We start from the raw sequence: 14,787 nt of genomic DNA on the forward strand, positions 1-14,787 counted from the left end.
GTAAACATAACAGAGCACTGCATCAATATGGGCAGCTGGGCAGCTGTTTTCCCTGCTGCCACACCTGCTCAGATAGTGTGGGTAGCAACCTGCATGGAAATTTGTAGGGAGGAGCACAGGTTGTGGGAGGGAAGAGTTTTGAGGAGACATGAGGAAGTCAGTTTGCATCCACATGGCTGGAATGCTAGCTGCAGTTGCAGCATCGCTGTAAATAGTTCTCTTAATAAATCACTGGTTTAGTTTTAGAAACATGCAGCCCTCTCATGTCGTCACCTAGCACGTGATACACGAAACATTGTGCACGAGTGCTTATTTAGACATCAGAGAATGGCATTAATGTGTCAGCGTAAGTCCTTTTTACAGGGGGTGGGGCCGTGAGGGCATCTGGGTTTTCTACTCCTAACCTCTAGCAAGCCAAGCTCATGGTAGCCGTAGGCTATGTCTACACTACAGAGTTAAGTCGATGCAAGTTATGCTGATGGTCATAAACTGCAATAATAACATGACTTGTGCATGTTCACACAACGTTCCCTATGTCGATGGAGCGCATCTACAGTTGGTTCTCTACCATTGACAGAGGGAGCAGTGCACCATGGGTAGATATCCCACTGTGCACCTCACCACCTTCTACCCCTCGGAGTTGTGAGTATGGGGAATGGATTGCAGTGCCTCATTGTTGCAGGCTCACTGTCCCATGGTGCAGTTTTTTCTGTCCCATCATTCCATGGGCTTCCAACTACGTTTCACACCATTTTTCAACAGTCCCTGTGAACTGTGTGCCCGCCATCTCTGCCTGAAATCATGGATCCTGCACTGCTCTCTAGTCTTGTGGTAAGTGTTGTGAACACAATGCGGCTGATCACGCAGTATTTTATGAGCTGTGAATCTGAACAGGGATCCGGGGTGCCTGCCCTGCTATGTGCCATGGAAAGAAACAATTCCCGATTACTTTTGGCATTCACGGAGCAGCTACACATGGTGGACTGTCGCTATTGGGGTCGGGAAACGAGCACTGAGTGGTGGGATTGCGTCGTTATGCAGGTCTGGGATGCTGCAAAACTCAAGTATACGCAAAGCCACCTTCCTGAAACTGTGTGCAGAGCTCGCCCCTGCTCTGCGGAGCAAGGACACCAATATGAGAGCTGCCCTCTCGGTGGAGAAGTGCATGCTGATCGCTCTGTGGAAGCTGGCAACTCCAGACTGCTGGGGGTTGTGTTCATGCAAGTTTGCAGGGCCATTAATTGCATCCTGCCACAGAGCACTGTGATGCTGGGAAATGTGTGTGAAATAGAATCATAGAATCATAGAATATCAGGGTTGGAAGGGACCTCAGGAGGTCATCTAGTCCAACCCCCTGCTCAAAGCAGGACCAAACCCAACTAAATCATCCCAGCCAGGGCTTTGTCAAGCCTGACCTTAAAAACTTCTAAGGAAGGAGATTCCACCACCTCCCTAGGTAACGCATAGCGGATGGCTTTGTGGTAATGGAATTCCCTAACAGCGGCGCGGGCCTTCTCTCTTGTTTGCTGCATGAGATAATTCTTCCCCTGCTCGTACCTGTCAGCACAGGGCAGTTTGTCTCATCGGAGGAGCTAGTTTCATGTTAAATGCTGCGTTAGCTGTTTGACATTTTCCTATTAGATGGCAAAACAATCAGCCCTTATTTCCTCGTTGTCTCCACGTTCCTGCTGTTCACCTTTTGTCATCTCCACTGAGGGATCAGCATGTTCTGATCCGCTACCTTTCTGCAAAGCCCTTGGCTCTTCTGGGTGTTTTTGAGGCTCTACTAGATATATTTGAAAGAAATTAAAAATAAAAGGCCTTTTTCTAATTAAATGGTTCGCTGGCCACACAAAGAGTTTCCAAATAGGATTTGCCTGCTGTGCTGGTCGCTCTGGTGACCGCACAGGATGGTCCTTCATGGTGTATTTATGAGAGCTGCTCTGCTGTGATCACTGCTGTGGTGACTGCCTTTTCTGAAACAAGTGCAATGATGACTGATGTGTAGATTTCTTCTCTCAAGCCGTGGGGGCCAGGAGAGGGTGTCCGCACCTTGGATATCAGCTTTGTTTTTTGAGGCTGAAGGCCAAACAATCTGAACAGGAGTGGATTGCAAATTTCTGTTGATCACAATGGGGTGGGGAATAAAGGGGAGGGAGGGTGGTGTCATGTTATTGACTTGAACTGGGACTATATAGAACATGGTTGCAACCAAGATCCTGTACTGGCACCAAATCTTGTATAAAGGGGGTCAAATAAGGTGTCTCAGACAAGGTTATGGTTTGCTGGTTATGATTATGCTGTCTAAAGGTGTGTATCATTTTCTAAGTTAAAGTTATGAATATTGGCTCTATACTGTCTGTATTTCAAATTTATGCTATGCTTCTGGGTGACACCCCCGACAAGTTGGTGTCAGCTCTGCCTAGCCTGCTGGATGGCCCATCAAGGACCATCAGCTACACAATTGACCCATTGAGAGAAGGCGGATACACCTTGGGACTCAGCAAGACATGCAGGGACATGCCTATGGACAGAACTCCGAGGTTTTTCCAGGCCATGTGATGGACAGCTTGTCTTTGGGACAAAGAAAGACAGACCACATGGCAAGAGAATATAAAAACCTGCTGCAGCTCCTCCATCTTGTCTTCAATCCTGCTTCTTACCTCTGGAGGGACTTGGCTACACTGAAGCTTTGAACCAAGGACTGAATGACCCATCCCAGCTGGGGATGTTCTCCTGAGACTTGATTTGAACCTGCAGTTTATTCCATCACTGCTACAAGCCTGAACCAAGAACTCTGCCATTACTGTGTGTAATTGAGTCCACTTAACCAATTCTAGCTCTCATCTCTATCTTTTCCCTTTTATGAATAAACCTTTAGATTTTAGATTCTAAAGGATTGGCAACAGCGTGATTTGTGGGTAAGATCTGATTTGTATATTGACCTGGGTCTAGGGCTTGGTCCTTTGGGATCAAGAGAACCTTTTTTCTTTTACGGGATATTGGTTTTCATAACCATTTGTTCCCATAACGAGTGGTACTGGTGGAGATACTGGGAAACTGGACTGTCTGAGGGAATTGCTTGTGTGACTTGCGGTCAGCCAGTGGGGTAAAACCACAGTCCTCTCTGTCTGTCTGGTTTGGTTTGTGTTAGAGGTGGAAAAACCCCAGCCTTGGGCTGTAACTGCCCTGCTTGAAGCAACTTGTCCTGAATTGGCACTCTCCGTTGGGTCCCACCAGAACCAGCATCGTTACAGGTGGCCACGCTGCAGCGTGGGAAATGAGGAAGCAGGGCAGCTACCGTGATGATGCAGAGCGCAGGGGTCATGGGAGAGCAGGGGACCCACTGGAGCAGGGCTGAGCTGGGGGAGCAGGTGAGCTCCCATTATACTGAAGGGCAGGGTGGAGCTGGAGAGTAGAGGGGGAGATAGGGGAGCTCCCATAATGCCGCAGGGCATTTAGTGTGTTGTAAACGGGATGTGGACCTTATTCCTCCTGTGTCTCTACTCCACCTTCTGTCCATTTTATTCCCTCTAGCGTATTTTTCTGTACTCTTGGAATCCGCGTTCTTTTTTCTTTTTCTTGATGGAATGTAAAGAATTCAGCATTGGCCAGGATGCTGGAATCCACTCGCAGTCTAGGGCAGAACATATCTCCGTGGCTGGGAAGGCACATTTTCCATGGGGTGGTTTCTTCCTGCCGGAAATTAGGTTTGCCTTGAAGGGTTTGATACAACCCAGAGATTGATGATGGCTATGATGCATGGGGCCACGCTGAAACAAATTAATCGTGGTAGGGGAGCATGTAGGTGAGGGGCCTCCATATGCAAAGTGAGACAGAAAAGGAGCAATGGACAAGAGTTAACATGGCGGCTGCCCCATGGCAATGGCCTTTGATCCATTCTGTTACAGAATCAGACCTGTGTGAGTACCAATCCAGCAAAGTGGACAGGTTAGTATCCAGATCCATTGAGATTCATGGATGTACCTACATCCCTCATTGATAGAAAACTACAGGGGCAAGACTGTATTGAGGAGGGATTGGTAAATCACTATCCACTCTTTGTTTTCTGCAGGAACAGCTACACTAGATGAGGTTCTACTGACTGATTCCCTGTATAGTCAGATGTCAACTGATGGATGAACCTCCGTTTGCAACTTCTGGTGTTGCCCATGGCCAGTGACTGGATGGGCATGTGTTAGTTTGCTCAGTGAATGTCACATTCTTGATGTCCTCAAGAAACAGCCAGAGTCCTCCTTGGTTTTGTTTCAATGTCTTCTATGCCTCTGGTAGGACTGAGCCCCCCACCCCCATGGCACTGGTGCACATGGGATAGCGATTACCTCGTCAGGTTGCTAGCCATGTGCTGCTTGGAATCTGCCATTTTTTCCCCACTTGCAAAAAGGGATCGCTGCATAACTCACTTGAGGCTTCACCACTCAGGGGCAATAACATCCCCATCCCCAGCGTATCCCACCCAGACATTTATATTGCACCATCTCACCATGGAGTCCCAGATCTATGGAAAACATATATCAGTATCCACAGCTATCAAGAGCATGGCTCAGCATTTCACATGCAGGTGTCTAATGTTAGGCACCTGCCTTCATATTTAGACATCTAACTAAAAGTGGGCTGCTTTTCAGAGGAGCTGAGCACTCGTAGCTCACAGTTGACTTCAGCGGGAGCTGCTGGATCCTCAGCAGTTCCGCATGGCCGGCCGTTTACTTAGGTGCTTAATCTTAGGTGCCACATTTGAAACATTTGGCTTGTCTATGTAGTTAGAGCTAATACAGTGAATGCAATTTTCTCTGTCAAGTCTCTCCCTAGGGAGAGGAAGGATGGCCATACAGATAAGATTCAGGATTGGGACACTAAAAATCTGGGTTCAGCTTCTGCTCTGCTACAGATTTCCTGTGTTGCCCTGGGCAAGTCACTTATGCTGCATGCAGCTGGCGATATGCCTGGCTACAGCTCTGTAGCGTAGATGCAGGCTCCACTGACAGAAGGAAATTTTCTGCCACTGTAGGAACACCAGCTCCCTGGACGATATTAAGACTCTTAAATGGACAGAGCTGCATCTACCTTGGGTGGTTTTGCTGGTAAAGCTCCGTTCCGTGGGTCTGTGTGGAATTTTTTTTCACACCCCTGACCGACATAGTTACCCCACTGTAAGTTTTTAGAAACCGGGCCAGAATTCCCATCTGTACAAGGGAGATAAGAAGCCTTGTCCCACCTGACCGGTCATTGTGAGGTGCTCAGACTCAGAGAGATGGCAGGGGGACCTTCCAGGGGTCAATACACACAGAAAATCCAGCTTTGCACTGCCTTTCCCCTGCCTGCTCTCCGAGCCCAAAGAGCAAACCAGCTCGCTCAGGCGGAAAGAGAGAGATGTCCCTAGCCCTGCTGAGGACTCAATGCGTATTCCTGAGGAAGGGCTGTTTAAAACTTCCTGAGGGGCAGATGCAACAATTAGACGTGGGAGACTTGGCGGTAGGGGGAGATTTACACGATCTCTTTCATCCCTGCCCTCCAGTTGGTGCTCTCCAGCAAAGGGGCATTGGGTTTCTCTCAGCGGGGCCCAGGAGGTGCCGCAGAAGCTCTGGCAGACACCAGCCACCTGCCGAGCTCACCAGCTCCTCCCCCTGTTGCATGGTGCCTCCCCTGAACAACCCATTTTCGATTCATTTCCTGCCGCTCCCCTGCCTGAGAGCTCGTCAGATTTCCCCGGCTCAGCAGCATCCGCCTGAGCTGGCATGTGGCGGGAGACTGGCGTGTACAGCACTGAGGTCGTTGCCCTTTAAATAGTTTGTGACCCCTCCAGGGGCGCTTTTTCAAAGGGATACGTCTCTAGTCCATGTCCTGCAGAGACCTCCAAGGGAAGCCTGCATGCTGTAGGAAAGGGCTTGTCTACTCATCCGGTGTCCCAGCGTAGCCTCAGGGGACACTGAGGTGCTGTCCTCATGAGGAGATGGATAAACTCAGCTTCTGATCCTCTGTCATTAAACAGCCCACGGAACTTCCTTTCTGTAAGAGAACAGGCGTTCACTAATCCCTGGAGAACGGACAAACTCGTATTCCAGTAAGAAAAGGAGTACTGGTGGCGCCTTAGAGACTAACCAATTTATTTGAGCATAAGCTTTTGTGAGCTACAGCTCACTTCATCGGCTTCATCATGAAAGCTTATGCTCAGATAAATTGGTTAGTCTTTAAGGTGCCAGAAGTCCTCCTTTTCTTTTTGCGGCTACAGACTAACACGGCTGCTACTCTGAAACCTGTTGTATTCCAGTAACTCTCAGAGGTCATAAAGCATAAAGCAAGACCTCAAAATAAAGCAAGATCCTCTTGTGCGAGCACTGTATATACATGCATAGTAAAAGGTCATCCTTCCCCTTAAGAGCTTACACTCTGTATAGGCAGGACTGGCAAAGTTCAGCCCTATTTCACAGGTGGGGAAAAAAGGAATTAGATGACTTTGCTGACAGTTGCATGGGAAGCTTGGAATTAAACCCAGATCTCCTGCGTGCTAGGCCAGTGTGTTAATCACGAGCCCATTCTGCACTCAGCCAAGCACGCTTCTTGTCTTAAATTGTTGTGTGTTGCTGCTGTGCCGTATTAATCAGCTGCCACATTCTACTCCAGAGGAGGCTGCATTTCTGTAGTGGATCTGGGCCATGTTTAGACGTAGCCTTTTTTCCCTAGTACGCTTGTAGCATTCTTCCCACGGTGGGTCACCACACACAGAGTTCAATGCCACAGTTATCCCACTACTGCCACCAGTGAGGTGACGAATCCTGAATGCAGCCATTGTTCCAAGTCAGGGCAGGGCATGGAAAATGCATTGCTGCTGACCAAGCCTCACACAAAGCATTTGCAGAGCATGGTGGAAGATGCCTTTTTTCTCCTATGCCTGGACATAAGAAGAGTTAAAAAGAGCATTCCAGTAAAGACTGACAAAGTGGCAACATGGGCAGAAGCAGAAATGATGGCACGAGACAGGCACAGTGGCCTCAGTGGCAGAGGAGGAGCTGCCCTCATTCACAAGCTTATGAAACCAGTCCCTTCCAGTCTAGGGCTCAGCAGATCTGTGGGAAGTGATGGCTGCTGCTTTTGTTCAGCAATATGACACATGCCATGCTCCTGTGCCCAACAGAGGCTGCTTTCCCATTGGAGAGGGAACTACAAGGGCCTATGGAGACTTGTGTTACTCTAGCAAAAGCAGGCGATAAGGACATCCATGTTATAGCCGCCATGTGCCCTGGCAAGAGAGGAAAGTGTAACTAAGCTGTAGCCTTTACCGACTTTACTTTGGAGTCATACGAGGATGAATATGAGTGCTGGGAAATGCAATTATTGAGAGATTTTTGTTCAGAAGAAGAACTATGCAAAGTTAAATGTGTCTTGCAGGGGAAAATAATTTTTAAAAAGGAATTTAAAGGTCATTTAACAACCTGTCTGATGACAGTGAAATGTTCTCCCTTTGCCGTGTATGTCCTCTGTCAAACTTTCCTGGTTTTGTTTTGTTTTTTCAAATTCCACCAGCTCTTAAGATCTGAAATTTTCCATACTTGGAACTCGTTGCCAGGGGACGTTGTGAAGGCCAAAAGTATAACTGGGTTCAAAAAAGAACCAGATACATTCATGGAGGATCCATCAATGGCTCATTTTCTATTCATCCATCAATGGGTCAGGGATACAACCCTGTGCTCGGGGTGCTCTAAACCTCTGGCTGCTCTGAGAAACCTCTGAGAAAGGCAGGGGCCGCTTGTTCCTGCTCCCAAGAGGTGGTGGGGGTCTACGGCCCTTCTGCCCCTCAGCAAGTTCCACGCAGCAGAGCTGCTGCATGGGAGGAGAAGCCAGCACCATCTTAACGGCTCGAGCCTCATTGGCTCCAATGCTCCTCCTGGAGCTGTTTGGCTCTGTGTTGCTCAAGGATGTGGCTTAAAAAGTCACGATCTAGGAACTCGGGAATTGCAGGCTTGGATCAGACCAGATGGTCCAGGATCCCGTGTCACACCTTGGCCAGCATCAAACCCCAGAGAGAGATGTGTCCCGCTAGAGTGAGGTATCATCGGCAGGGCCAGACAGAGGAAGTGTGATAATGAATCATTTGTTTATTTCTAAAGTGCGTCCCCCACCCCTAGTGCTGTGGCAAATGACATCAGAACAGTCCAAACTATCTGGATGCAGCGTGGTGCGGCTGACCAAGTCTAGTGCTGGGAGCCGGGGCCTTGTGACTTCCATTCCCAACTCTGCCATTGATTCCCCTGGTGACCATGAGCATGTCACTTAACCCGGTCTGTGACTCAGTTTCCCCCATCTGTCAAGTGGGAGTGATGATGATTTGCTGCCTCGCAGGGGAGCTGTGACGATGACACAGACCTCCTCTACCCCCAAATATGGCGAGATTTAATTAAACCAGTTCAACCCACCATGCGGACGCTCTTTTTGCTTTCTTTAGTTTAGACCAATGATACTCAGACCTCAGTGGTTCAGGAGCCACATTAGCGATCAACGGTACCCAAAAGAGCCACAATCGTGTGAATTCATTGTTTCATTTACTGTGGCGCTATATCAGGGGTGGCCAGCCTGTGGCTCCGGAGCCAGACGCGGCTCTCCAGAAGCTAATATGCAGCTCCTTGTACAGGCACTGACTCTGGGGCTGGAGCTACGGGTGCCAACTTTCCAACGTGCCGGGGGGTGCTCACTGCTTAACCCCTGGCTCTGCCGCAAGCCCTGCCCCCACTCCACCCCTTCCCGCCCCCTCCCCTGAGCCTGCCGTGCCCTCGCTCCTCCCCGCTCCCTCCCAGAGCCTCCTGCACGCCACAAAACAGCTGATCGGGAGGTGCAGGGAAGGAAGGGGAGGTGCTGATTGGCGGGGCTGCCGGTGGGCAGGAGGCTCTGGGAGCGGGGTGCGGGAGGGAGCTGATGGGGGGCTGCTGCTGTATTACTGTGGCTCTTTGGCGATGTACACTGGTAAATTCTGGCTCCTTCTCAGGCTCCAGTTGGCCACCCCTGTACTATATAGTCATATTTAAACAGTATGACAGGGGCTCTTCCAGAGCAAGGTCTAACACGATCCAAGGGCTGGAAGTTGAAGCCAGAGAAATTCAGGCTGGAAATAAAGTGTACATTGTTGACAGCGAGAGTGTGGAGCGCGTTGCTTTAGCAGAGAGCTCCTTGCTGGTGTGAAAGGAACTCGTCCCTGATCTCCCCTCCTGAGGCTGCCTCCTTGTAGGATCCGTCTCCTGGCACAGCCGTCACCATCGTCTCGCATAGCATTCTGGGATTGGGCACACGTGAGGCACGCAGACGCCCCGCGAGCTCCACTCGCTAATGGCTCTTTTACTGCAATCAGCTTAAAAGATTCCATCTCTTCATCTCCGTCTCGCTGAAGTCCCGGCTGTGAGGGCCACTGAGCGCTGAGCCCCGGGCCAAGCGCTTTGGCTCTCACGCCTGCTCTTTGCCCTGCTGTGACCAGCTCAGAGCAAACAGGCCTGATGAGTCAAACCCTTTCAAAGGACCCAGCCCCGTGTCCCTGTCTCACCCTGCTGCCTGCTGTCCCTCGGCCATTAAATAACACCTCGTTTACTCGGTGCGCTTTGGAGCCATGGCTTGTAGAAAGTTCTCCTGCGGTTTCCCCCCCAGGGGCTGCCTGGAGTTTGGATTTGTGCAATTTTTCTTTTGTTAAAGGAGGAAACGACACTGCCCAAGTGACCAGCCTCTGTTGGCGGGGCAATCAAAGGCGAAATCATGCACAAAAGGAGGTGAAAGGGCTCTCGGCTCTGTGGAAAAATCCTCCCTCACTCGCAACCACCTTCTCCCCCCAAAATGTTGCTGTAGTAAAGTGGTCACGGTAGGGTTACCGTGGTTACTCAGATTATTATGTGATGGAGCCATGCTCTGTTCCTCCCTTGCCATCCTGTTTCTTAGGTGGGGGCTCCCCCTACCCCGAGACTCTGTTGTGATGCAATTGAATAACGCAGATAGTTCCCAGCCTGCCGTGCAATGAGAGGAGAACTGGGTTTTGCTGAATAGAGCTGTCCCTTTAAAGAAGTTACAAACACGTGGCAGATGCTGAGGGCGTTAGCGTCAGAGCACTGGGCTCTGGCTAGCTGGCTAGTGGCTGTGGTGATGGTAAGTCGGGAGAAGAAGGACGGGCTCATGGGTTCATGAGAGCTGGATTTGAGGCCTAACTCTGCTATCAATGGCCACTAGGTAAATTCCTCAATCTGTCTGATCACTATCTGTGAAATGGGGTGATAGTGCCTCTTCTCGGCCTATCCTGTGTCTATCTCTTATTGGCCTGGCCTTTGCTGGAAAATTTGGGTTATGTTAGAACACCCCTTTGAGAAACTGTGTTAAGTAGGAGTGGATTGCAGTGTAAGCACGATGGGTCCGAGACCAGCACCGTAGACATAATTTAAAATAAAAATTATGTTCCTGGCCCTTACGCTTGCAAAGAAAACATTGAAAATATGTCCCAAGCATAAGTGATGCAACAACCCTAGCCTGAGTCTGCAGAGAGCCTGAAACAATGGCTCTGAGGGGGGAGGAGGGGACTGCCTCCCCATTCATTATTGGTTATTATTTCTGATGAGAACGTCACCAACATCACCCCAGTGTGTGGGGTTACCCCTTTGCTGGCAAGTTCCCACTGTGGATCTGTTCTGGGGTGGGGTCAGCAACCCTCCCCTACCAGAGTCTGGAGGCAAGTCAGCTAGAAGCGAAGTGGTGGTGTGACCCCTGACAGACCAGCCGATGGGTCTTTTGTGGGCAATCCCTACAACTACTGCCTCACCTGGAGGGAAGCACTAACCACTGCTTGCACCATGGCTATTGAGCTCAGGTCTCGATTAAAGATAGTGGTGTCCTCATGACCTCAGTCACAGGCGGCTGGTTTCAGGAGGCATCAAGGCTAATAGGGGGCACATAGTAGAGGAAGCGTGGTCCAATGGTTAGAGTCTTAGCTTAGCAGACATGTGCAAGTCCCTGCCCCTCCACCAGCTTCCTGTGTGAAGCTGAGCAAGTCATTGAACCACTTTGTGCCTCAGTTTCCCCACCCATAACATGGAGATAACAGTACATTCCTGCCTCACCGGTGTGCTGTGGGGATAAAATCCATTAATGACTGTGAGACACTAAGACAGTAGGGTAATAGCACTACTTAAGACAGACCGCCTCAGATCATGGAATTGACATGCTCTGGGACAGGATTTGAAGTGTGTGAAAACTAGCCGGCTTACAAACAGCCCTTATAAATGCGTAGCAGCTGTATGTGGTGGGGCATATTCTTAGCTGGTGTAAATTGGCATCGCTTTTTGTCATTGAAGCAACGGTGACATACACCAACTGAGGATCTGGCTCTCCGTGCACAGCCCTTAAGCATTTAAATGGCTGTTTGTAAGCCGGGTAGTTTTTAAAGGGTTAAATAGCTCTGGCTGACTTGGGAGAAGCTGTAGCCTGTTTCAGAACTCTGGGGCCAGCTTGTTCAAATTTTGTGCTTCACCCTTAGAAGAGCAGCTCCGCTTCTGGAAAACACAGGCTGGTAAGTTGCCCCCACCAAAGCAGGATGTCTGCACTGATCTCAATCAATGGAGAGACAGCTGCTAGGTTCCAGATCTCCCCATCCCCGAATCTCCCGGAGAAAGCAATTTCAATGCAGTCCATTCCTGGTCTACAAAGAAACTTCTAAGCCCCCCACCACCCACTGACCTTCCCCCGCAGAACAAACCAGACCATGCCAGTGAACCCTCCCGTTAGAAATTCAGGGGTCACTCCTCGACGTTCAGAGGCAGGCGGCTGTTGCCCGATATATTATTCATTACCAAAGGCAAACTTCATTTCCTCCTGAGGCCTGCACTGCAAATGCAATGTGACATCTTTCCCCAGTCTCCGGGATGCAACGGGGAGATCGGTGGCCTGCTGCAGGGAGCACAGGGAAATGGATATGTCAGGGTTTTCGGAGGGTTTTTAAAGCTATGAATAGCGGCACCAAGCAAAGCACAGAACTCTCAGGGTCCGGTTAAGGGGCCTGGATTGTGCTTGTTTGCCTTACAGGGGATGAATTACAGAAGGATGTGATTGGATGATGTGATTGCGATTGGAATAACAGAGACTTGGTGGGATAACTCACATGGCTAGAGTAGTGTCATGGATGGATATAAGCTGTTCAGGAAGGACAGGCAGGGCAGAAAAGGTGGGGGAGTTGCATTGTATGTAAGGGAGCAGTGTGACTGCTCAGAGCTCTGGTATGAAACTGCAGAAAAACCTGAGAGTCTCTGGATTAAGTTTAGAAGTGTGAGCAACAAGGGTGATGTCGTGGTGGGAGTCTGCTATAGACCACCGGACCAGAGGGTTGAGGTGGACGAGGCTTTCTTCCGGCAACTAACGGAAGTTACTAGATTGCAGGCCCTGTTTCTCATGGGAGACTTCAATCACCCTGATATCTGCTGGGAGAGCAATACAGCGATGCACAGACGATCCAGGAAGTTTCTGGAAAGTGTAGGGGACAATTTCCTGGTGCAAGTGCTGGAGGAACCAACTAGGGGCAGAGCTCTTCTTGACCTGCTGCTCACAAACCGGGAAGAATTAGTAGGGGAAGCAAAAGTGGAGGGGAACCTGGGAGGCAGTGACCATGAGATGGTCGAGTTCAGGATCCTGACACAGGGAAGAAAGGAAAGCAGCAGAATACGGACCCTGGACTTCAGAAAAGCAGACTTTGACTCTCTCAGGGAACTGATGGGCAGGATCCCCTGGGAGAATAATGTGAGGGGGAAAGGAGTCCAGGAGAGCTGGCTGTATTTTAAAGAATCCTTATTGAGGTTACAGGGACAAACCATCCCGATGTGTAGAAAGAATAGTAAATATGGCAGGTGACCAGCTTGGCTTAACAGTGAAATCCTTTCAGAGTAACAGCCGTGTTAGTCTGTATTCGCAAAAAGAAAAGGAGTACTTGTGGCACCTTAGAGACTAACCAATTTATTTGAGCATAAGCTTTTGTGAGCTACAGCTCACTTCATCGGATGCATTCCGTGGAAAATACAGAAGATGTTTTTATACCTACAGACCATGAAAAAAATGGGTGTTTATCACTACAAAAGGTTTTCTCTCCCCCCAACCCCACTCTCCTGCTGGTAATAGCTTATCTAAAGTGATCACTCTCCTTACAATGTGTATGATAATCAAGGTGGGCCATTTCCAGCACAAATCCAGGGTTTAACAAGAACGTCTAAGGAACAGTGCCGGGGGGGGGGGGGGGAGGGGGGGGGGGGGAGGAATAAACAAGGGGAAATAGGTTACTTTTTATAATGAATCAACCATTCCCAGTCTCTATTCAAGCCTAAGTTAATTGTATCCAATTTGCAAATTAATTCCAATTCAGCAGTCTCTCGTTGGAGTCTGTTTTCGAAGTTTTTTTGTTGAAGGATAGTCACTTTGAGATCAGAAATCGAGTGACCAGAGAGATTGAAGTGTTCTCTGACTGGTTTATGAATGTTATAATTCTTGACATCTGATTTGTGTCCATTTATTCTTTTACGTAGAGACTGTAGGACAGGCCTAACAAAGAAAATAACAGGATGCCACTAGCCGTCACCTTCAGCCCCCAACTAAAACCCCTCCAACGCATTATCAAGGATCTACAACCTATCCTGAAGGACGACCCAACACTCTCACAAATCTTGGGAGACAGGCCAGTCCTTGCCTACAGACAGCCCCCAAACCTGAAGAGAATACTCACCAGCAACCACATACCACACAACAGAACCACTAACCCAGGAACCTATCCTTGCAATAAAGCCCGTTGCCAACTGTGCCCACATGTCTATTCAGGGGACACCATCACAGGGCCTAATCACATCAGCCACACTATCAGAGACTCGTTCACCTGCACATCTCCCAATGTGATATATGCCATCATGTGCCAGCAATGCCTCTCTGCCATGTACATTGGTCAAACTGGACAGTCTCTACGTAAAAGAATAAATGGACACAAATCAGATGTCAAGAATTATAACATTCATAAACCAGTCAGAGAACACTTCAATCTCTCTGGTCTCTCGATTTCTGATCTCAAAGTGACTATCCTTGATTATCATACACATAGTAAGGAGTGGCCCACCTTGATTATCATACACATTGTAAGGAGAGTGATCACTTTAGATAAGCTATTACCAGCAGGAGAGTGGGGTTGGGGGCAGAGAAAACCTTTTGTAGTGATAAACACCCATTTTTTTCATGGTCTGTGTGTATAAAAACATCTTCTGTATTTTCCACAGTATGCATCCGATGAAGTGAGCTGTAGCTCACGAAAGCTGATGCTCAAATAAATTGGTTAGTCTCTAAGGTGCCACAAGTACTCCTTTTCTTTTAGTGAAATCCTTGCTGATCTTGAACACAAAAAAGAAGCTTACAAGAAGTGGAAGATTGGACAAATGACCAGGGAAGAGTATAAAGATATTGCTCAGGCATGCAGGAGTGAAATCAGGAAGGCCAAATCACAATGGGAGTTGCAGCTAGCAAGAGATGTTAAGAGTAACAAGAAGGGTTTCTTCAGGTATGTTAGCGACAAGAAGAAAGTCAAGGAAAGTGTGGGCCCCTTACTGAATGAGGGAGGCAACCTAGTGACAGAGGATGTGGAAAAAGCTAATGTACTCAATGCTTTTTTTCCTCTGTCTTCATGAACAAGGTCAGCTCCCAGACTTGTGCACTGGGCAGCACAGCATGGGGAGGAGGTGACCAGCCCTCTGTGGAGAAAGAAGTGGTTTGGGACTATTTAGAAAAGCT

Source organism: Chelonia mydas, chromosome 2, assembly GCF_015237465.2.
Source record: "Chelonia mydas isolate rCheMyd1 chromosome 2, rCheMyd1.pri.v2, whole genome shotgun sequence".
NCBI lineage: Eukaryota > Metazoa > Chordata > Testudines > Cheloniidae > Chelonia > Chelonia mydas.